Here is a 22,995-nt window from a genome sequence, read left to right on the forward strand (position 1 = left end):
TGCTGAGTCCTTAATACTTTAGTTAATACAAAACAATCGGTATTTCACTAGGAAACAGTTACAGTCAAACATTTTTATTTACTCTAATGCAACTGTTTCCACTTTTTTTTTTTTTTTTTTTTAAATGGAAATTACTCTTCCAGGCTATCATTCTGGAAGTTCATTTTCACACAGCCCCAATTTGGGGGCACATCTCTGGTGGGATTATTCTTTGCAACTTGAAAGTGTTTTCCCTGCCCTGTGACTAGTTTCTTTCACAGTCTGTCTCCACAAAGGAGGGAGCTACTGCAGAAACCCCAGAGGAACCCACTGGGGAAGCTCCAACCCCACTGCACAAGTGGGCAGTGGGTTCCCAGAGTGGATATCACATTCAAACTGGAAAAAGAAGCCTTATTTAGAAAAAAAAAAAAAAAAAAAAAAAAAAAAAAGAAAGAAGAAAAAACCAAAAACAAACTCCCCAATTTTCACCTCATCAAGTGGACCTTTCCCTCACCTCAGTTTGTCTGACAGCTACGAACAATCGGCCATGTTTGAAAGCTTTGCCATTAAGGCTTTTGTTTGAGGACCAAGACTTCCAGCTGAAGAGCCAAAGTCTGGGAACAGCCAGAAGATCATCCCCGAGAAAAAAAAAAAAGGAAAAGAAAACAAAAAAACCCCAAAGAAACGCCTTTGGGGCCAAGAACAGGCTACTGTCACTAGGGCTGAAGTTCGCCCCCAAGAGAGGCAACTCCCGAGTCAATCCTCAAGTCGCTGTGGAGCTCCGGCTGCACCCTGAGGGCAGGAAGGGGCCGGGGCCGGTCGGGGCGCGGAGGGAGCGGGCGGGGCCGGGCGTGTGTCAGCATCTTCCCCGCTGCCCCGGGGGCGGGAGGGAGAGAGAGAGAGAGAGAGAGGAGAAGAGAGAGACAGAGAGAGAGAGGGAGGGAGGGGAGGAAGGCGCGGCGGTCGGGGGCGGTGGGCGGTGCGCTCCCGCCTCCCCGCGCTGCTGGCGGCCCCGAGGGGCAGCGACCGGCGCAGCGACGCGGAGCGGAGCGGGCAGCGGCAGCGCCGGGCCGGCGGGGCCGGGCGGCCGCGGTGCGTACCCGCAGGTACCGGGGCACTCGCAGGGGCGGCTGCGGGCGGCGGGCCGGCCGTGCACAGCGGGAGGGAGGGAGGGAGAAGGAGGGAGCCAGGGGGCGGGGAGCGCCGCCGCTCCCGCCCTCTCCGCGCCGGGTCTGGCGGCCGGCGGGGAGGAGATGCTGCTCCGCGCTGCCTCCCTGCCCGCGCTCCCAGCGCAGCCCTGCGCGGCCGCTCCGGGCGAAGCTCCGCGCTGCTCGGCTCCATCGCCGCCCTGCGAGCGCGGACGGCGGCTCTAGAGGGGCGGTAGGTGCGCGGCTGCCGCGCCGAGCGGGGCAGTGAGCCCAGCGGCGGCCTCCGCCGAGCGGGACTTTCCCGGAGGGATGGGGGCTTTCCCGGAGGGATGGCCGCCGGTGGGCGTGTGAGCGCCTGGCTTCGCTTCTCGGATCGCAGGGGGGCCGGCGGCGGGGTGTGGGAGAGGTGAAAAAAGGCCGCACGGAGCGGCGGGAGATGTTGGTGCTCCCATCGGAACTTCCAGCCCGGGTCCCGTGGGATTGGACTGGGCGCTCGGAGCAGCGGGACGCGCTCTGCCGGCCGAGAAGGGCTTGGGTTTGCCTGCGCCAGCCAAACAAAGCAACCCCCGCAGCCCTGCACTTGTTAACAGAGAGGAAACTTTTTCCTCATTAACGTTTTTGGAGAAGCAGAAATGAAGGATAAATCTGTTGGCCGGTGATGAGAAATAGCGTAGGTGTCATTGGCTTTTTATCTCCTAGCAATCGACACCTCCGCAGACCGCAGGATAATCTCTCTCATATTCTAGATTGTGTCATTCTCTTTAAATTGCATGTTTAAAGCAACAAAGTCAGTGACTTCATAGGGAGCCGCCAGGAGCTGTTCTGTACCCCTCCTGTTTACTGGGGAAACATTTGGGAACCGGTTTGGTTTTGTAGGTAGGATCAGAAGTAAATGTAGGACATGGAAACTGTAAGGTTGGTTGCCGGTAATCTGTGTCTAGCCATCTTATTAAGGTGTGAGTTTGGGAGAAAGGAATATGAAAGTCTTTGCATGTGGAACTAGCTGGGGCAGTAACCGTGATCAGTTCCTGAAACCTTTTCAGGGAAGAGGACGTGTTTTGTGAAACTGGGTCAGAATCCACAGACATTTTCCTGAGGGTTGAACCTCATGTGAGAAAGCTGTCATTGAATATATATATTCCGAGGTGTCATGACTCCCAGGTCATTTGTTTGGGCTCAGGTTAGTGAAATGGTGACATTTAGTACCCATTCCAGAGCAGTACTGCTGTCGGTGTTCACATTAAGCATCAAGGCTCTGACTGAACGTGGCCTCTGCAAGTCTGTCTTTGGATGGCCAGAAATAGGTTCTAAAGGCATTTCTGCAAGAGTTAGAATCAGCCAGGATAGAGGTACAAATGGGAAAACAAACATTTTGGGTCTTGTGCAAGAAATACTGATGAGGAAAGAGTAAATCTAGTCAGAGGATCTTTTGGTAGTGCAGTTACGACAGAATTTGCTACCACTCCTAGTGCTATCAGTCGGACGTATCTGTTCAGTTTTCACATGCAACAGATGTGTTTCACTTGGAGTGTCTTTTTTTTATCTGCCAACAAGCATGTCTTTCCATGAACAGTTCTAGAATTTAAGTAGTAATTTAAGGAAAGAAGAGAATGACAGCAAGAGAGACAAAATCTAACTTTTAAAGATATTTTGTAACTCTTTTTTCACCTATCAACCCTGTTTGGTGAGTGGAAAGGCACATAATGTATTCCTTCCATAATGGGACTTGTTTTGTCCTTTTGCTTGTGCATGATAAAAGTGAACCTAATTTAGATTAGGGTTTTTATATTGATTTTTTCCTAATCAGAGTGTGGTTGTTTGGGTTTTTTAAGTTAAAGGTGCAGTAAAAGTAAGTACTTTTGAATATACCAGATGTAAAAGGAGACAGGCTGTATGACAGGGTGTTGTTCTAATGGCTTAATGAAAAAAATGCCTCTTAATTCTGAGACTGTTGTTGAGTGGAATTGAAGGCTGTGAGAACCACAGGCTCAAGGACATTTGAGTGGATGGAAGAGCAAGGAAGTATCTGTGTGAGAAGGCTGGGCAGAATGTTAAAGCATAAGTGGGTACACTGCATTTATTTTCACTAGGATAACAGAGCCTCGTGAAATGATGTGACCTAGTAGTCTATTTACAGCTTCACAGGCCTGTGAAAGTGAAAATGGACTGTGTGGATGAGTGGTAAATAACCACTGTGGCTGGTCATCATGAGCCTGTGATAACTTGTGCATAGCATTGTCGTTTTCAATGCCTTGAAGGGAAGTAGTGAAGAAGCCTAGTGAAGGGATGAGATTGCACTCCTGAGAGTGGGAAGCTACCAGGACACAAATGTCACTTGTTCTGGTGGCAGGAAATTGTAGTGTCTTTGCTTTTTTTTTTCCCTTATGGTGGGACTTTTTCAGCCACGTGGTTTGTACAGGTTGACTATCACAGTGAAGACCTGAAAGTAAAAATACAGTCTTTTAGCTGTTTACTTTTTAAAGAGCCTAGCAGGGCAAATATTTTTATTTTTACATGTGGAACAGAAATTATTTCGCACACAGCTATTTTTCTCCCAACCAAATGCAGGTATGAACAATAATAATTAGTGGTTGTATGGTACAATAAATCTTCAAAGTGCCTTCAAATCTTAATCAGCAAGCCTTAATAGCATGCTATTCCTGCAAGGGAGGTAAGTAATTAGATAAAATGAGACTGGGCAGACTCTTAAATGGAGTTTATTGTTGGAGTGCCTGTCAGTTTCACAAAGCTCTTCTTTATCACTAAGGTCTCTGAATGGTGCTGTACTTAAATGGCTTCAAATATGGCTTCAAATATTTGCATGTTGAAATACACGACATTATGGCCCAGAGGGCCTTGTTAATATTGACATTCTCTTGTTCAAAATTCTTTACAGTGAAGGAGACCTTACTGTAGGAACCCAGAGTGCCGAGAATATTTCTCTGCCTATTTTGAAGGGTTCTTACCCCCCTGAACAACACTGTTTTAACCTCCAACCTTGGAAAAAATTACCAATGAACCGAAAAGAACTAGAAAATACAGTGGTGTGAATTAGGTGATAGACTACTATGTAAGATTGTCACAGGGAGAAAAATTTAGAGGTTTTGGGCTTCTCTTTGTAGTAAATAGATAAGAGTAAAAAAATATCAAAATGAAGGATTGTTGTTGTTCTCTAAACCTTCTTCTCCTTCTTCTACTACTCCATGTTCTGCAGTAAAAGTAGTTTGGAATGATTGGATAGAGAATTCCGCAGTTCCTGCCCGTGTTACTGAATAATTGGTAGGAAAGTGAAAATAATATATGTTTTTAGTAACTATTGGTTAAATTATCTTTAAAAGACCATGTAAGTCTTGATAATGAGACTTCTCTCCTGCTTTCTGTGCTCTATGCTGTACCTGGGTCATGCTAGTGGCTCTGTTCCTCTGATAAGACTTAATAAACAACTATCCAGCAGCATTGAAACTCAAGGAAAAGTCTTCATTCATCTTTGAAACTCCTTGCAAGGACTCTTAGAAAATTCTCTCCCATCAGGAGGGATTTGATTTATGGCACGGTTCAGTGTCACCTTACACTCAAGAGTGTCTGTAGTGGTTGTTCCAGAGCACATGTGAAAACTTACTAACACGAACAAGAGTAAGATCAGCTCTTTAAGGGGACTGATTTTCTTCTGAAGAGCTTTCCAGTTTACTTGTGTGACAAGCCTAGAACCTTTAGTCCACTGATGGTAAAATTTAAAGTGATTTCACCAGTAGTTTGTTAAACCTAAGAACATTAAGTATTGCTCTGGTTGCTGCATTTTTGGAAGGCGTGTCGGTTATCTGCTCAACAGTCTGTCACTTTTTTTTCCCTCTGCTTACAGAAAGAATTGGCTGGAATTTTACTGTTTCAAAGTGAGCTAGTTAGTGAGACTAAAAGATTAAAAAGCAAGTCTTGGGGTAGTGTGTATTTGTAAGCAGTTGCCCCAAGCTGTCGCTTACCATGGGACAAGCGTGGATGGAAAGCTGTGAATACCAGAGTAAGTTAATGTTGTATGTCGCCAGTTAACTATTAATGAAATCTGTGCATCTGTAAAGAAGGGTGGAACTTCTGAAAGAAGTGTTTCCCAGCCCCACCTCCTCCTGAAGTACAGAGAAGGAAGATGGCATTTACAGATGGGAAGGGCACAAGACGACTCTTTGGTGCCATTTTTTATTTCATCCGGGCTTCTCTTTCTCCTGGGCCACTTAAATACCTGGTGAGGAACCAGGCATGTTCTTTGTGCATCATTATCCATTAAAATGCTTTCATAAAAGGCAATGAATTGAGTAGGCTGCCTTGGGACAGTGATATGCCCTGTGAATTTGAAATTCACTTGGTAGGATAGAGATCTGCTCCAGTTGTGACACTGTAGAAAGAATAACAGACGTGGGAAGGCTTTGTTCTCAGGGTTTCATTTGTCCTTTATCTTTTATATGTAAATTTAATATGCCACAGAAATGTCTGCAAGTAATATGTCAAGAATTAAAGGAGAGCTGCTATTAAAACTGCCTATTTTTGATTGCTGGTATTTGTAGGGAATACTGGAGTTTTGCAGGACGTGTAGTGTTTTTAATGATTTGCAGGTGGTAGGGTAATGTCAGATTTTGGACTAGGTGCTGTGTCGGCTTGTGGTTCCTGCTTCTAAGAATTGGTCATTAAATTAGGTGAGATGGGGCACTTGGAAAGGAGAGGAAAGCTTTATCTCCTGTTTTGCAGGTAAAAGTAAAGCACAGGGAGAACTGACTGAGGTAAAGGTGATGAAAATTTATGTGCACAAGTTTGGAACCAAACCTCTTCATGAACTAATCTGATGCTGTCCAAAATATCACGCTTTTTTAGTAGACTTTGAGATTTTTGATTTCTTCAAATTTCTGTGTGGTTCTGCCTTGTCAGAGGAAGCATGTGGTTTTCTGGGGTTTCATGGTTTCTTTGTCCAGCTCTGCCTAAAGATTATTTTTTGTGTGTGTTTCTTGGAAGTTGTCTTACAAAAGAGCATTTGTCTGTATCTGTGGGAGAAATATGGGTGGGAACATTCTATAGAGCTTGCTGAAATTTTTGAAAGTGAACCTGGAAATGGCTTTCATGTGGTGTTGACATCTTCTCTGGTGTTTGTATGTAGTGTGGGTACTTGGCTTCAGGCATGTGCAGAGAGGTACCTTGGAAGTGGCATATCTGAAGTCTGGTTTCTTCAGAAAAGTAGATCTGGAGCTGGAAGTCTTTTTGGGTGACTTTTCTTGAGCAATGCTGTTGCATGTGACTTACATTCGTGCTGTAAGCTTGAAATTGATGCTGAAATTGATTGTTAGAAAACACTCCTGTTTATTTCTCAAGTAAAAGAACTTAAGGAAGAGGCTTTTTCCTATCAGACTTTTCCTTGAAAGCCAGTTTTGTTTGTTGAGGGGAGAAGGCTGTTAGAGTGTACAAATTCCTAATTTTTTGATGTGCTTTTCATCATCGTGAAAGCAAAACTCTTAACTGGATAAAACAGTGGAAACACAGGTTCTCCTGTGTTTCATATGCAGTTTCACAACAGCTGTAAAAGCTGTTTTGGCTACATCTGTATACGTATGTAGGTGCAGCTGATTGTCTCTAGCACCATGCTATGTGCTGTATGAAACTGACAGTACTAGTTCATTGCAGTAGCATAATTATGCCAATGTTGTTGAAATTGCTGCATTTTTTGTTGACTTAAGTACTGTTTCAGAATAGACATTGACAGGCATAAGGATTTGTTAATGTAAACAGTTTCTGTAGTAAAATTGCGTGCTTGGAGATGGAAGCTTCTCTGAGTCTCGTGTCCATTCTATAAGTCTGTCTTTATTTTTATTCATGGAACAGCCAATGTTCTGCTCATGTAGTGGGCAGGCCCTCAAAACCTGTTAGAGAAAGAAACCCAAGGAGCTGAGTGCAAAGGTTTTTTCTAAGTTACTGCTGAGGACAGACAGAACACGGTTTATCTCATAATCTCTGGGGCTATAGACACTCTCATTTGCAGCTCCCTGTTTGCGCAGGGGAATTGGTTCCCAGTGATAAATTTTATGTTTCAGATTAGGATTTTTCCCTTTTTAATATTAATTTATTCAGCATCTCAATAGCATGTGCCTGTTCACTGTATTTTCCAGTTTTCAGATGGACATGAATGGCTACATGGAGGGCATAAATTCCCACCCCAATAAACCTGTGTGACGCACGTGGTTCCAGGGCTTTCTTAGGGTCACCAGGGAAAGGTAATGGGACTTGACTCATAAAACAATGTCTGCTTTACCCTGTGGAATGTTGCTGTTGAAATATTAACTACAATATTTCAAACATGTAAGCAACGTTAATTTGGTGTTGAATGTGTTCCATCTTTCTTGATGGGGACTGTTGACTTTTTCTGCTAACCACTTCTGTATATTGTAATTTTAAAAAGAGCCAAATTAAAGTCTGAAACTTCAGCTGTTAGAAATAGTTGTGCTTCCTGGCAAAGCCATGCCTGGTTTAAATGATGATATATTTGGACTTGGGTATTGCCTTAAGTAATAGAGCGGTAAAAAATGAAGCATGTGGATATTTAACCATGTCACACATAGATAGTCTAACTTTTCTACCTAGTTTGCTCATCAGGATATCAGTAGTGTAAAATATCTTGCGGGTTTTTCTTCTCTCATCACAATTCATCAAGGGCCAGCATTATGTTATTTCTGATTTTACCCATTTCTCTCTTAACATAATTTAGTGTTTCAACAGAGAAAAGTTAGAGAAGGGAAATAGAGCAGAAGTTTTGCCTTTTAGTACTTTTACTGTAAAATCAGTAGGTGGAAAATCCCCTCCTAGTGCTTAGGATTATGGTCAGTGAAATAATAGCTCTATTTTGTCAAGTCAGTGCAAAGCTGTATTTGCCTTCGATGAATTCACTTGGGAGTTTGAATCCCAGGCAAGCAAGTGGTCGATATGGTTGTCCAAGTGCTGCTTTTATGCCTTGCTTTTTAATGTCAGCGAGGAACAGCACACATGTTGCTTTGAGAGACATCTCAGTACGTGTCACTGACTGGACAATTGTGTGGTTAGGTTGATGTGGAGCTATCCCTCCAGCAGCCTAATTAAAGACTATGTGTAACTTCCTTAAATGGGATGCTTCAACAGGTGATAAGTACTAGTTTCTCCTTCAGAGGTTTTGTTATGGTATTTCTTTCAAGTGCCTTAGTGTGTTTTAACGTTTTTTCGGTGATTGAGGTGCATTTTTTGTTTGTTCTTCTGAAGCCAGTTTGCTTTCAACTTTTCTAAGTCTTGAAATTGGACTTCTTCCCATTACTTTGACATTTAGGAAATAAGAGAGTACTGCCTGTATGCAAGCATTATTCAGAGATTTTTTTGTTAATAAGCTCCCTCTGCACTTTTTGGTAAAGGATTTATCTTGGGTAGGTTTCTAGGAGGAAAGAGATTCTGTCCAGCCTTCATAGACTCTGTATTTTAAAGTTTTCATGTATCTTCAATTATCTTTTCTATGTTCTTAGACCAGTGCCCCTGAAGGGCTTTCCTCTTAACCATTAGACAAAGCTTCAGAAACACTTGCAGAAACATTCAGCTTATTAATTAATGTTAGAAAACTGTACAGAAAGTGGCAGCAAAAAATAACAGCACATCTAATGAATCCACTGGTATAATAAAAAAAAAGTTGCAGTCTAGCAAAAACTAAGAATTTGATTATATTTTTCCATAAAAATAACTTTGATGGTTTTGTTTGGCTTCTGAATTGATGCACCCTGAAGAACAATGAGTCTCTCCTTACTAACTTCACTGGGAATTGGAGTGGGATGCAAGTGGAATAGAAATGCTATTGACATCCTTATTGATACATAACATTACAGTTGACAGTGCAGTGTATGTCTGTAAATTAGCAGTGCTCTGTACAAGAGTAGCAGTTTTGAGCTGTTAAATGGCTTGTCTCTGACAATGGAAGAAATTATTTTACAAGGTAGCCAGAGTACCTGCACAGCACCTGGAAAACTTTGACCTAGAAGGTCTAGCTTGTGAAAAAAATGTTAGAAAATGGTTATTTTTTGGAGGAGCACACAGCTTGGAGAAAAAAAAGGAAGGTGAGGTAAAGAAGTGGGGAGAGAAAGAAAGGGTTGGACTCATTCAAGGTGTGCTGGGATACCTTCAGTTGCCTCCAGTTCAGGTTTGTGGGCTTACCAGAATGTCCCTATCTCACGTGCTGGTGGTGGAGGCTTCTGTGAGCTGAGGTTTCTTCCTCATAAAGATTGGGATGAGTTTTCAGACCTTCATAGCTGCAAGTACTTTTGGTGTTCCCAGCTTAGTGGTTATGTTTAAGGTCTTCAAGGGTTAATAACTATCTGATGTGTATTTTGTGGTTTTTTATTTGTTTGTTTTCTTGGTTTTTTTGTAGGTTTTTAGAAGTATTTATCCTTTTATCCCTTTTTATTTGTAAGGTTGTTCAGACTGAAAATCAGAAATTTGTCTAGGAAGTCTTGTCAGATTGATCTGTTTAATAAGAACTGCAAGAAATACACACTATAAGTTTTTGAGGAACCCCAGAACTTTAGACTTAGATTTCCTGAAAGAGGTTTCTTCTGAACCTTATAATCTGATGATGCATATCAAAACAAGCTAATATTCAAGAACCTTAAATTTTGAACAGCTTCTTTTTTCAGTGTGCCCTGTCACTGAATCCCTTGAATGACCTTAATATAGAATTTAAAGATTATCTGATTATAAAAGATTTGCTAGCTGGCAGTGCTGAAAGTTTGTTTCATCAGAAATATAGACTCGTTTATTGAGTGGCTTTGCAGTTAGGTTATCACATGTGTGGAACAGCCAAACCAGCCTGGAGCTTTAAGCACATGGGCTAACACGTAGAACTGAATTACTGAAATAGCTTTGTAGAGCTCCTTCATGTCAGTTTAAAATGTGTATGCTCACCATGAGTGGCACAAGACTTCATGTTTCAGAAGTGTGATGCATTGTAAAAATGAAGTATTTCTTTTTAATTATTCTTGTTTTCAGAGGTTTTTTGATACCACTGAATCACATTAGTTTGTTTTAATCTGCTGGCAAACAGTTTTGGTAAGAATAATTTTTCTGTTTTTCCTTGATCTGTGATCCAGTTTGATCCTCGGTGTATTTGAGGAATATGGTGTGTAAAGGAAGAAAACTTTAAGCCTGGTTTTTGTTGTTTTGTCACAAACTGCTAAGGAAAATCCTAAAAAGTGGTTTTATAATCATTTTGAAATTTTATGTCCATGCAGTGCCTTAAGAAGAGAAAATATTTAGTATGCTGGAAGATTGGTTTTGTTGGAAGAAAACATTTTCTGTTATTTTTGGTAGCTGCAAACATTTACTGTTGTTCAGTAAAAGGCAACTTTGAGGCACGTCTGGGTCCTTCAAGACCTTTAGCATGTTCTTCTCTAGTGAAATTTGAGAAGTTGCTGTCTTACAGCAAACAAAAGAAAATACTCTATGTGAACTGCTTAATTGCAGCTGTGTTGCTGGAACAAAATGTCATATGGAGTGAAAGTGTACATGTGCTCAGAAGGGGATTAGAGAAGTTAACAGAACAGAAACCATTAGTGGCTATTAGATTTGACTGTGCAGCTTGAGCTCAGGAACTCAATAAACTGGTGATTGCCAGGAAAGGGGATGGGAGAGCTGTCCTGATCCAGCTTAGTACTTCTTGTATTAAACATTGGTTAAGTTTCTAAACCCACAGAAATGGGAAGCTCTTTCAAACAAAGAACTTCTTTAACCCATTAAAAAAAAAAAAAAAAAAAAAGCCCAAAAGCTTAGAAGAAATCTTTTGTAATCTGCCTCTGAAGCTCATGTGTGTCCACGTGGGCTTGACTTGATGTTCAGAGAAGAACAGCTGTCAGGTTCCAGCTGCAATTCCTTGCTTGTTTTCTCATCCTTTGTGTCATGGAATCTGTATTTCCTTTTCTTCAGATCACATAAGGAGGGGATTAAATGATGGATGGTCAGGTTATCAGGGGAATTAATTTTCATGCATGCGACTCTAGAGTAAAAATAGCTGCTCAGGAAGAGAGGAGAAAAAGACAGGAACACCTTGGTGATATCACAGTTTCAGTTGTAGTCTTAGGTGAATGGGAAAGTGAAAATATACTGCTAGATAAAATAGGAAAATATGTAAGTAAACTCATTCTAAATGGCATCACATGAAAAGCACAACAGAAACCAACTTGTGGAGACATAAATAATTGGATTCCTTTTACAGATGAGAAACATTACTTAAGAAGGGAAGGACAGTCTGTGGTAAGAAGAGGCATTCTTTTTGTCCTTGCTTCCCTCAACATCAGATTCTTGTGCTCCGTTGATACTACCACATGTGCTGTGTGTGCTCTTTGGCCTTGCACAGAATGGTTGGAAAGAGCATTCTTCAAGGTAGAGCCCTTAGTTTTGTGATATCGTCAGACACTGAAGGAATTTGTGTCTCCAACTACTCAGTATTAATGAGCAGAATAGAATTGAATTAGAAATTGAATTTAACCTGGTATGTGGAAATTTCCCTGGTGCTTGTGCAGTGCAGAATACAGTTTGCTGTGTTACAGAAAATATTTTTGTGCTTGACATTAACTGAGCTCTTTGAGATACACATTAATTATCACTGGTTCAGTCCCACCCATTGCCTTTGCTTTGAGAATATTAAAGAGCTGAAGATCACAGAATCTGACTTTTCACCGTAATATGAACTGCTGGTTGGGAAGTCTGCTGCTGATGCAAAATCTGTTTGTTCTGCTTCCCTCTTCAGTGGTTTTGGAGAAATGGAAGAGAAACTATTGCCTGTCTAGACTTTAATAGTTTATATATATATATTTCTTATGTAGACAACATTCATTTCAAGGCTTACAATGTATTTTCAGTGATAGGCTATAAATGCCAGTTCAAAAAAAGCCTAGCAACAAAACAACACCGTGGTTGTGCCAAGAGCTAATATGCATCTAAAAAGAGAGATTGCTTTTTATAATAGTTTTGGAACCCCAAGGTATAAAGCCTTCCAACTCTTTCCAAAGAATTTGTGGAATTCAGATTTTGCTGTGTGAAAAAAGCTGTACTTAGTCACCAGCAGGCGCCTGGATATATAGAGCAGCTGTAAATTGTGTGTGACTTCTGGGTCGGGAAGGTTTGGCTTTCCTTCACCTTTTTTTTTCCCCCACTCCCATCGGTCTATGGGAGACATTGGGTTTTTTATTGCCTGTTTTTAGACTGATGGTGTAAAATCAAGGGTGAAGTCTTACAGCAACTTCCATATAAGTAATTATTGTAAAAGATCCCTTAAAAATGGGAGAGGTCACTCATCAGCATGGTAGGAAGCAAAACATAGGTTACTGCCAGCTGTCTTCAGTTAAATTTTTTGCCAAAGCTCAAAATTTTAATCTCTACCTTTTAAAATGCAGGCTGTAAACAGTTCTATGCCTTTATTTCCCCCTGAATAACTGGGTTAATATTCAGCATCTATGTATGTGGATGAAAAAGGGTCAGTAGTGTAAAACCAAATGGTAAAACAATTTTTTGAGGAAAAAGTACTTTTCTTCTGGAGTTGATTAGTAATGGTCCATTGAATCCCTTAGTTTTGCCAGCAAGGCTTGGTATCTATAATTCTAATTTATATTTAATTTATTTTAAAAATTTATTTTAATTTATTTTTAAATATTTTTTTTTGGTGAAAGTTTCTAATGTTCCTGACTGCTCCTTTTTCTGTAAGCTTGGTATTTCTTCCCTGGCTAAATAAAGCACACAGCCTATGTGTGTTTTAGTGCAAGCACACTTTCTTTCCATTCTTCTCTCTCAACTCTCTGATGAAGTCTTGGTTCCAGCTCCTGTGCTTTTGTTCACAGTGAGGAATCTATGGATAACTTCCCACTGTGGACTAAGAAGATAATACATTTTCCTGTCTCTAAGATTTCCATCCCAAGACTGTAAAGTTTTGTTTCTCCCCTCCTTTATTTTTTCCCTCCTTGCCTCTTTACATTACTACCAATTTGGGTATTTCTGTAAGTGGTGAGCACTTGATGCTTCTCACTGATTGCTGCTACTACTTTTTCTCAGGTAAGTGTGTATGCAAGCTGAGGTAAACCAGTACAACTGGTCCAGTTTGATAAACTATCATTCAAATTCAGTATTTTGTAAGCAAAGTTTATGGGAGGATGTTTTGAAACTATTGGTAAAACATTTGAAAGTTTTGAAATCTGTTTCAGACTGCTGTCCAAGTGTTTTTTTATGAGTTTTCTGTGTGATGTATCAATGAATAACCTCTAAAGTGTTTAGTTAGCAATAAAAGATGGAAATAGGAGTTGAAGAGGTTCAGCCCATGTTTTTTTTTTCACACAGATTTGTGAAAATTTTTTTGTAAAAGCTGAATTTTCTCCTAGGAGTTTATGCCATTTGTATACTGAAAATGTAAATATTGCTTTTTAAATAACATACCCATTTTCTTAAGTTTGCAAGAATAAAATTGAAATACTATATTCAGGACTGGAAGAAAATTTGGATTGTTGTCAAAGTTCTAGACATACATGGAAAGGATGAAAGTTGGTATATTGTATGCTGACTATATTATATAAGACTTGAGCTCTCATGTTTTGAAGGCAGGATTTTTTTGGTTTTTTTGTGTCAGTCTGGTGTTTCTGTTTATTTTAGGCAGTTGTAGTCAGTGTTCTCTTGGGTCTCCATGCAGTAACAGAGTTAAGCTGTTGTACATGGTATAATCAAATTGATTGTGAAGGTAGCAAAATTTGATGCATTCCTCAACTGGTCTAACTCCCTTTGGTCCAGTTGCATGAATAAAAGATTCAAGTGCTGTTATATTCTCCTTTCACTTAGTCTCTCACCAGCCCAGTGACTTCAGAGTTTAATGTGACCTTCTGCTTGGTTCTGTTCCAGTATAGCAAACACAATTTGTACATGGGCATTACCTGTGTATGTCCTCAGTCCGGCTAGCCTTCCATTACTATTCGTAGGAATGTTCTTCAAAGAAAAGGAAAGAAGGATGATGCTGTGAATCACTTTCCTCTCTGTTTCTAGGCCTGTAGAGGAAAAGTTTCTGCTAATATGCCTTTGTTATGCAGCCCAAGGGTGTAATATGGCTTTTTGTCCTTCTAATATGAATGTTTATCATCCAGACAAAGCAAAACTTCTCAGAACTCTGGGGGTTTTTTTTGGTGATAGCAGGCTTAGTATTATGCCATGGGAGGAGGTGCTGCTGTCTTGTTTTTCCTGTTTTTTTGGCAGTGCCATCTTCTGTAGCTTGTTCTTTCCTGTAATCTCTCCAAGTACCAAAACATTATGGAGTGCAGATAGTGATCAGATGGAGTTCTTTGTCCATTCTGGTGTGTGAAGCTAAATCAAATCTGTTACCACATGGACTATTTGTCTTTGCTATAGATCAGGCAGTGTGTTTTGTGTGGAAGGTCTGCTGAGGAGTTGTAGAAATCACTCTTGCAGGTTTTTCATGCTGCTGTCAAGTGATACTGAAGCTTATGTTCTTTGTGGTGAGGGTCTTTTTTACACTCTAAATCCCATTCACTTTCTTGGCTCAGAAACCATAAGCTTGGTAAGCACTTGAGGCTGGGCAGGAATAACAAGTAGATGAATCTCTCCTGAAAGAGAAATGCCAAGTTTTCCCATCTAACAGGAAAAGGACTAATAATCACACCACCTTTGAGGGCAGTTAAGCCATGGAGAATGTCGTGGCTGTAGGACTGAATAAATCATGCATAACCGCTGAATTTAAGATGAATCATAAATTGGGTGTGTGTAAGAAATTTGTTCAAGGGGCAGTATAGTCAATTTAACAATTGTTCGGTTGTAAACACCTACTGAATCATGCAGTATATGATTATATATTTTTCTGAAGTGCAGTGAGCAGAGTGACAGGCTGAGGGACTCAAGTTAACTGGTCAGGTTCTGATTAACTTGTATGATTTTGGCACAAAGCCATATGTGCTTTGTCAACTCATGTTTTGAAGGATGATCATGATTTCCTAACCATAGGCATTCCAAGTCTTCAAGTGCCTTTGTCTACTAATTAATCTGGAGCTAAAACCTCCTAATAGCAGGATTTAAACTAGACAGTATAAGCTGCTCAGTAAGGTTTTGGCCGCCATAAAGAGCTCACTTAAAAAGCAGGCTTCCATGACCAAAAATCTTCATGTTTTATGTGGAATCTTTGAACTGATGGCTATCTCTAGATGTGCTGCTAAATAGTTGTCTCACAGACTGTACTGTTTTCAGTACTTGGTGTATACCACATCTAAAGAGATGAGTGGGCAAACAATAGGTAAATTTTGATGTACACTATCAGTTGCAGGAAATGGATCAGCTATGGATGGTTGGATAAGGAAAATCTGACTTTAAAATCCAGTATTTTTTCAGTGTTTGCAGAATGGTGGTGGGTAATGTGCTTAAAGACCCTGCTAATGATAGATTTAACAGAGAAGTCAAAGAACTTGGGAAATACGGAAATATGAAATCACCAGCAGCAGATAATTCAGAATTTAGGGAAATCCTATATGACCCCATAGGGAATAATATCCTTCATGTAAAAGCTTGTCTTCTATTTTCTGGGTAGTGGGTCTATTTCCCAGCATGGAAGAATATACAGCATGTTTTCTGCTTGCTCTCAGATTTTTAAGTGCCCTGCAGATTGGTTACTGGTTAGGAGTGTGTATGCAGAGAATGAGCACAGCTTTAGTCTTAAATTAATTTCTCTATGCATGAGTATGGAAGAAAGTGGAGAAAGAAGGGATCTACATTCAGAGAGGACAAATGATCACCTTGTGGTGTGGAAACAGTCTCTGGGCTTGGGACAGGCACGTGTTAAGCAGAAGAAGAAAACTCTGTGTTGGCACTGTATGCATTTAACTCAGAGGTCTGGTATCTCATATTATCCGGTTGGGGTTTTTGTCATTAATGGTTTACTGAATACTGTTTCATGTAGGTCATGTTGGACCTTATTGGTAGATCACCTAAATTACATTACAGAGATGGATTCTAAGTTACTAGGTGAAAAACTGAGATGTGTCCTGTTCAAGGATAGTTTCCAACAGTCTGCTCTTCAGCTCAGTATTAGTTCAGGAAAGGGAATATCTTTCCTATCACTTGAACAGCAATTAAGTGCTTTCAAGAAGTAGCAGTTGAATAGATAGCTTTTTCTCTGCAAAGTTTGTGGAGAGAAGAAAGTGCTGTGAGGTCTCTTCTGAGGACAGCGGTATATAAAGACAATGGATACTTTTGAAGTGCTTTGCTGGAAATGGTTCTACCTTTTAAGACTTGCTAATGCTACACTTGCAATACCGTGTGTGTAGAGTGGCAAGCTGGTTTCTGGACAGATGGAGGTCTGTTTTTAGAGCTGCAACCCATCTGCTGGTATCAAATCTGTTTTTACAAATCCTTGCAGTATCTTACTTAAATCTGCCTTGGCCAAAACCTTTAATAGGCTTTAGGGACCCTCTAACAAGGTTTTCAGGTAGTTAATGTTGACTTCTCAAGATAGATCTTGTAACTCTGTTTGTCCTTCAGGGTTTTTCTCTTGTCCTTCAGCAGAAGAATATAGCAAAATTGAAGTGGTTGGTCTGTATGGAGTATATGTGTGCACACAAGTGGACACACACTTTTTATATAGATAGTGGGTAACACATGCATGTATGGGGACATGCACACGCTTTCTCAACATGAGTGTGCCCTGAAAAAGCACATCCTTCCTGAAGGCTGACAGACATAAAGTGCAGAGGGCCAGGTATGTAACCTCACTTGCCAGTGCTTCTCATTTCCTTAGGATCAGCTTGCCTTCATTATCCAGCCAGCTGCCTGTTCACATCTCTGCCATTCCCTTGGAGTGTTCATGTTTCCTGATGAGGTGTCAGGGTGAGAACAGGGTATTGTGAGTTATGGTTCTCAATTGGAAGTGTATGAAGTTGCTTTATAAGATTAGTCACTGATTCCCCCTGCTTAAATCTTTGTAAAGGTTTTCACACCTAACAGGAGGATATTGCAGACATTTTGAATTGTGTTTTGGTGCATATAAAAAGTATTAATCTCATGCCTTGTACTACCATGTCTGAGTAGAGGCTCTCTGCCTGAGAGCAAAGTTACTTTTCTTTTTCTGTTACAGAAGAGTGGAGAAAATGGAGTACTCTCTGAATAAGACTTGATATTTGCTATTGTGCTTGAATTAGTCTTTATTTCAACTTACAGGAGAGCAGAGCAGGTATCTCTGAGCTTATGCCTTGGTCCTAGAGATAGATTTTCTTGTGTGTACAGTTCTTGACAGCTAAAATGTAGGCCTCTGTTCCATCTTGTCTGTTTTTCAGGCTAGAAATTCAGACTTTCACAATAATAATTAGTCATCACTTGAATAATAGCTTTACTCCCAGACAGGTGAGTTCACAGATAAGATATCCATGGTGTCATCTATCTGCAGACCTTGTAATGTTCTGTTTCTTGGGCCATATCTCCCTCTTTTTTTTTTTTTTTCTTTTTTCACAAAAATGAACCTAAGAAATCATAACTGTATGAGAAAGCAACACACTTTCACACTTTTTTTTTTTTCTGCTGCAACTTCTGGGTGTCTGTGGTGTTGTTTGTGCTGTAGAGCATATGTAATTGCTTAAGGAAATCTGAATTTTCCAGGAGTTGGGAATATTACTTTTTTGAGCATCAAAGACTGAAGATTCAGTAGACCCTCCAGATGATCTTTCTCCATCAGTAATTATTTGGACTCTCATCAACTATTTTCACTAAGTCACAGGGAGAAAAAATGTGTGTGAGGATGTAGTTCAGCTTAGGGCATTGGGTAAGAAAGCCATTGGAGTATTTGTGAAAACTCAGTAGCTGCAGAGAATGCTGGCTGGGTAGTAACTTTTAAATTGGTTGGATTTTTTTTTTTTCCTTTTTAATTTTCATAGCAAAACCCACACAAGCATACAAGTGCAGTTTAATAGAAATATTGGTACATGGGGTGATCCACGTGGGAGTTTGTTAGCACTCAAATTAAATGTGTGCTTAAACAAAAAAATCCTTGTGTTGTAGCACTGCAGCTTCTTTACCTGTATACACCTGAGGTAAAGCAGTGCTGGAGGAATCAGATGCAGGTGAATGTCATTTTCAAACTTGGTTCTGTTATTCAGCCAGTTTTATCTCCATTATCGAATATTATTTCCTTCCCAGGCAGGGCATGTGAGGTAGCTGCTAGTAGGAACTGTCCTTGAACACCAGGACTTTTTTCTGGTTGAGTACACAAGTCAGCAGCTCTCTTTCTTCTCATGAGTGTGTAAGGGTGCTGCTTTCAAATGAAGAACACAGCACTTCCTTCTGAATCCAGTGGATTTTTCACGAGTACCGTACATGAGGTCATTTTTAACTATGGAAAAACTGCTTTGATATGCCATAATGATGGTATCTTTTCTACTAACTTCTTTCTCCAAAATGTCTGATAGTCAAATATATGAGGCTGACAAAGATTTTTTTGCTCAGATCCACCTTTTCTCCCACAGGGGGAAGAAATCTCAAAACCCAAGAGAACCATGGAGTTTACTCACCTGAAAAGCCTAAAAAGCCATTTGTGGAAGGATTGGATGTGAATATGTAGGATTAAAGTCAGGCTTTGAAATAATATATGGTAGGGTTGGTCTTTATACCTGTTGTGTATGTTGACTTCTGTGTTATTTACAAATATACTGCAAACAACCTAGCACTTTTCTTTATTACTAAGGTTGGTGGGTGATACTGATTCCCTCCTCCCCCCCTCAGTATTATAGCACATTAACATAATATTTTTGTACCTCTCTGAAGGACTTTTTGAGTGTCACATCCAAGAAAATAGAGAACTCTTATTCACTTGACTTAATTTCTTGCTGATCCAGAAATTGTGCTACCTTCATGACACTGATTATTTACATTACAGCAAGGGGCCATGTTACCAAGAAAAGGCATTTTTAAAAGAAGATACATTCTCTGAGACTGAAAGAGTTAGCATCTGCAGAATCTGAGCCCTTTGGTACTAGAGAATTTGTCTGATACAGTAAAAGCTGTATCACCTCATTACCATGGAGAGGCCTTAAGCTAAGCTTTTACAAATCTACTCTAAAGTAAGATGATCCATTAGTGAAACTTATTGATAGAGTCACTGAATTTCTAGTCTGTGGTAATTTATATCTTGGTGCTAAATATTTGAGCATTATTCTTCTCAAACACTGGGGACTGATTATGAATAATATTACAATATAATTATAAAATAATGTTGCAGTGAATGAAAAAGCAGTCACTGTAGTAAGTAATTGCCACTGCTCCCTTGATGTGCTGACCAGAGCCCCAGTATTTTATTTGTAGAAAGCTTTAGAATGTCACAGATGGTGGGAAGTAGTACTTACTGACTTAGAATAATGCTTTCTAGTGGCTCCATGACATTTAAATCAGTTGTCTGCTACTATTTCTGCTCCCCTGACAAAAGCTTTCATTCCCTCTTCAGCTGTGCTGAGAGCTGAGTGAGTAAGGACAGACTTCAGTCATGACCTTTTTAGAGTATGTGAGGAATGCATGGCTCTTGCATGCAGCAATGGAATAACTGCTGGACTAAAGCTGGAGGTGCCATTCTTAGTGCCTTTTGTCTGATAGACAGCACATCATCACTCCATCGTGAAGTTATGCTGTCAATAGTAAGATGCCTTTTTGCTTGTGGTTATATCAGGTCATTAGAAGGGTTTAATTTGTTATATGTGAAGAAGGGTGTTAGTGGTTCATGTGCTGTTTGAAAAGTGTCACTATTGCCAAGCTGCTTTGTAGTCCTGAAATTTCTTTTTTTTTCTAAAGCTTGCCTTAGTCACAGGTCTTCTGCTCCTGCTTAGCAATTAAAATGAAAGTTGCAAGTATGAGAAATGCATCAAGGAGACGTGCCCTCTCCGAGGTGGAGCAGATCAACAGCAAAATAAGGGAGTTGCCCAAGAATCTTACGCCGACAATTAAACAAAGAGAGGGATACAAGAGTCATGCTACGATTTATGTGGATTAAGCTTACTTTGTAGTGATAATTATATACTCTTCTGAATAAAATTTTAATATCAAATGTGAAACATCAGCTACCCTCATGTATAAAAAAGCATTCTACAGTTGCCTAGAAAACATGACTTTCATGGTCGTTATATACAGTTTGGACTGGCTTTACTAGTTTGCCTAACACGAAGCTTCAGATAAACAAGTTTATCTGGTTCTGGTGATGGAGACAGAAGAGCAAAGGAGGGAGTCAACACTAACCTTTGCTTCTCTTCCATTGTGTGTTCAGGCCAATGCCAAAAGCTGATTTCTTTCCACCTTCCAGGAAAGAAAGCAAGCACTTTTTGAGTAAAATAAACACTGCTTGTCCTGGAGGTGCGAGCCAAGATTCTCAGTATGTCACATTCCTCTGTCTTCCAGATATGGGAATATAATACCAATTTAAGGTTTTGGGAGGAAAACTGCTAACATCTCATCTGATCATCTGTGTGTGTTCAAATAAAATTCATTTATACTTCTGGGAGTGTTTTCATATTGTGTTTTCTCATAAATTTGAGCTAGTTTCTGTTCCTTATTTGGGAGGTCTGAGCTCAAGCATCAAGCTCTCAGTTTGAAGAGGAAATGCAGTTTTAAAGAAATTTTCTTGGTATAGGTTGAGGATTTGCCCAGGAGCATGAGATTTTTGTTTTGCTGGCATTTCATCCTGTCTGCCTATGGGGGAGAAAGAGGAGAACATGGAGGGAAAAATGGGAGTGGAAGAAGCTAACCTGTTCCATAACTGGAGGAGGGGAGAAATACTTGGGTGGTAATACTAATCTCTGCTGACCTCTGAAAAATGAAAAGGAATAGTGCTGAGGTAATATTATTGTCAGGTCACAGGTTAAATGAAAAGCACCATGAAAGTGTGGGGTTTTTTTCACAAAAATTTTGGTTCACCTGGTTTCTGGCAGCTCTTTAAATACTTGAAAAAACAGGGGGGAGATGGTATTTGGATCTTGTGCGGCTGTTTGTCCCCTCTTTGTATCTATAGGAGAAATGAAAAAAGTGGTTATGACACAAGGGTTTGTTTCCTTGTCCTTCAAGACATTAATTGAGAATAATGTGCAGTAATTAACTCGAGAGCAGGACTCTAAAAGAAAAAAATTCTTGAAGCACAGTTGACTTGATTAGCTTGTGTATTTGACTTGATTGCATGCTTGACTTGACTATTTGCAAATAATGCCTTAGTTTCTGGATAGTCTATGCAAATTGGACTTGCAGCCATAGGAAAACCACATTTTATGTGTGTATTTGAAAATAAGGTTTCAAAGACTATTGAAGTGCAAGCTTTCTAACTTGGCTCCAGGGTTCTGCGCTTCAGCCCAGTTTCAGCAACAGTATTATTGGGGATAAACTAATTGGTAGATGTAGTCCAGATCTTGTTCGGGGGTATAAGGTGTGGGCCAATGTAAATAAATAGGATGGATGCCAGGATTCTGAAATTAAAGGGCATGGTAATGACTTAAGGTGCTTAGGTTCTGAAATGGGAGAGACCAGACTTTCAAAACTGTCCAGATCTAGCTGCAGTTCAGTGCCTGTCGAGTGCTTTTAGAAAGCACTTCATGTTCAGTGAGTGCTGAATGAAAGTGTCAGGGTTTTATTTTCAGGCAGCTAATCATGGCATAAGAAAGGTGAATTTTAAGAGGTTCTCCGGATAGAATTGTCTTGTTAAATGTACTTCTGGCTTCAGGCATTTATATCTACAGAGGAGGGGCCAAGAAGGGGCTCTTGGCTTATGTTCTTAGAGAAAGTCTCCTCAGAACCTGCCACTTTTTCCCTAATTGTCTCTGTGGAACAAGGAGCAATATTGCTCATATTCAGGACAGTTAAGGTCAGCTAACAGTGGTTTTTCTATGGGACAAATAAGGTGGGTTTTTTCTCCACAGGAAGTATTTTGTATGCCTTCTTGCTCTCTCTTACTTGTTTTAAATTTTGTCAAAGGGTAAAAATTAATATCAGAGTATTTTATGTGATTATCTAGAAATTCTAACAGTGTTTGATATTCTAGATTTTTTTCACTGCTTCTTGCACATCTGAAAGCACCTGCAGCGTGGATGCCTAGAGCAGCTGCTTTTCATGTTTCTTTGCATCATATCCCTATGAAATATCAAGTAGTATGGGGTAGTGCAGGCATTGCAGTTAGCTGATGTTAAAGCACAGCTTTTGACTAAAAGTTTTTGTTCTGAAGTTATAACATTGACGAAAAATGTTGATGCTCAAGGTGAGAAAAAAGCAAGGGATATGTCTTACTAAAACTGAAACACCAAGTTGAAGCAGTTTAGCCTTTTGACTGTTAGTCTGTTTTTAGGAACTTTTTGACAAAAAATTACTGTATTACAGTCTAATAATCACAGTTATAGCAATAGCTTCTTAATATTTTGTGTGGTGGCAGTTCAATAAAATTTGGAAAGAACAGGCCATTACAATTTTCCTAATTCTTCGTTGCTGTTGGAGACCTTCAATTTCAAATTTAAAATGTGTAAGGAAAAATGGTGGTGGTTGGGGGAAATGAGAATTTTGAGCATTTAATTTCTGTTCTGCATACATAAGTAATTAAAAAGTGAGGTGTTGTGAAGACTTCGTAAGTGGTAGGGGAAAAAGCATATACCTTGCAGATAGTAATTTTGATGGAGTTACATGGTGTGAAGGGCTGCTCCTGTTGTGCTTTCCCTCTTACTTGGGACAGAGCAAGTGGGAGGCTGCCTCATGGGCCATGCTGGCACTGTGGATGCTCTATAGGTGGTGTGCTTTTAACATGGGTTGCTGGGACTTTAAAATGAGACTTTTAAAAGCCAAGAGGTCACTGAGCTTG

General features: G+C 40.1%; 1 protein-coding gene across 3 annotated transcripts in view; it reads left to right on the forward strand.

The window, feature by feature from the left end:
* The first annotated feature begins 1,007 nt into the window (after positions 1-1,007).
* The window catches only part of PTPN13 (protein tyrosine phosphatase non-receptor type 13), a 114,717-nt gene continuing 92,729 nt past the window's right edge, over positions 1,008-22,995 (forward strand). The window contains exon 1 of one of the 3 annotated variants that reach the window (XM_042049510.1): positions 1,008-1,085. The gene's annotated coding sequence lies outside the window, so the exon portion shown is untranslated. Of the gene's footprint in view, positions 1,086-1,209; positions 1,364-22,995 lie in introns of those variants that run through there. The other 2 variants (XM_042049509.1, XM_042049506.1) reach the window with 2 other exon arrangements.

Source organism: Corvus kubaryi, unplaced genomic scaffold, assembly GCF_017639235.1.
Source record: "Corvus kubaryi isolate FWS band 111438036 unplaced genomic scaffold, C.kubaryi_AGA036_p1.0 71, whole genome shotgun sequence".
Classification (NCBI taxonomy): domain Eukaryota; kingdom Metazoa; phylum Chordata; class Aves; order Passeriformes; family Corvidae; genus Corvus; species Corvus kubaryi.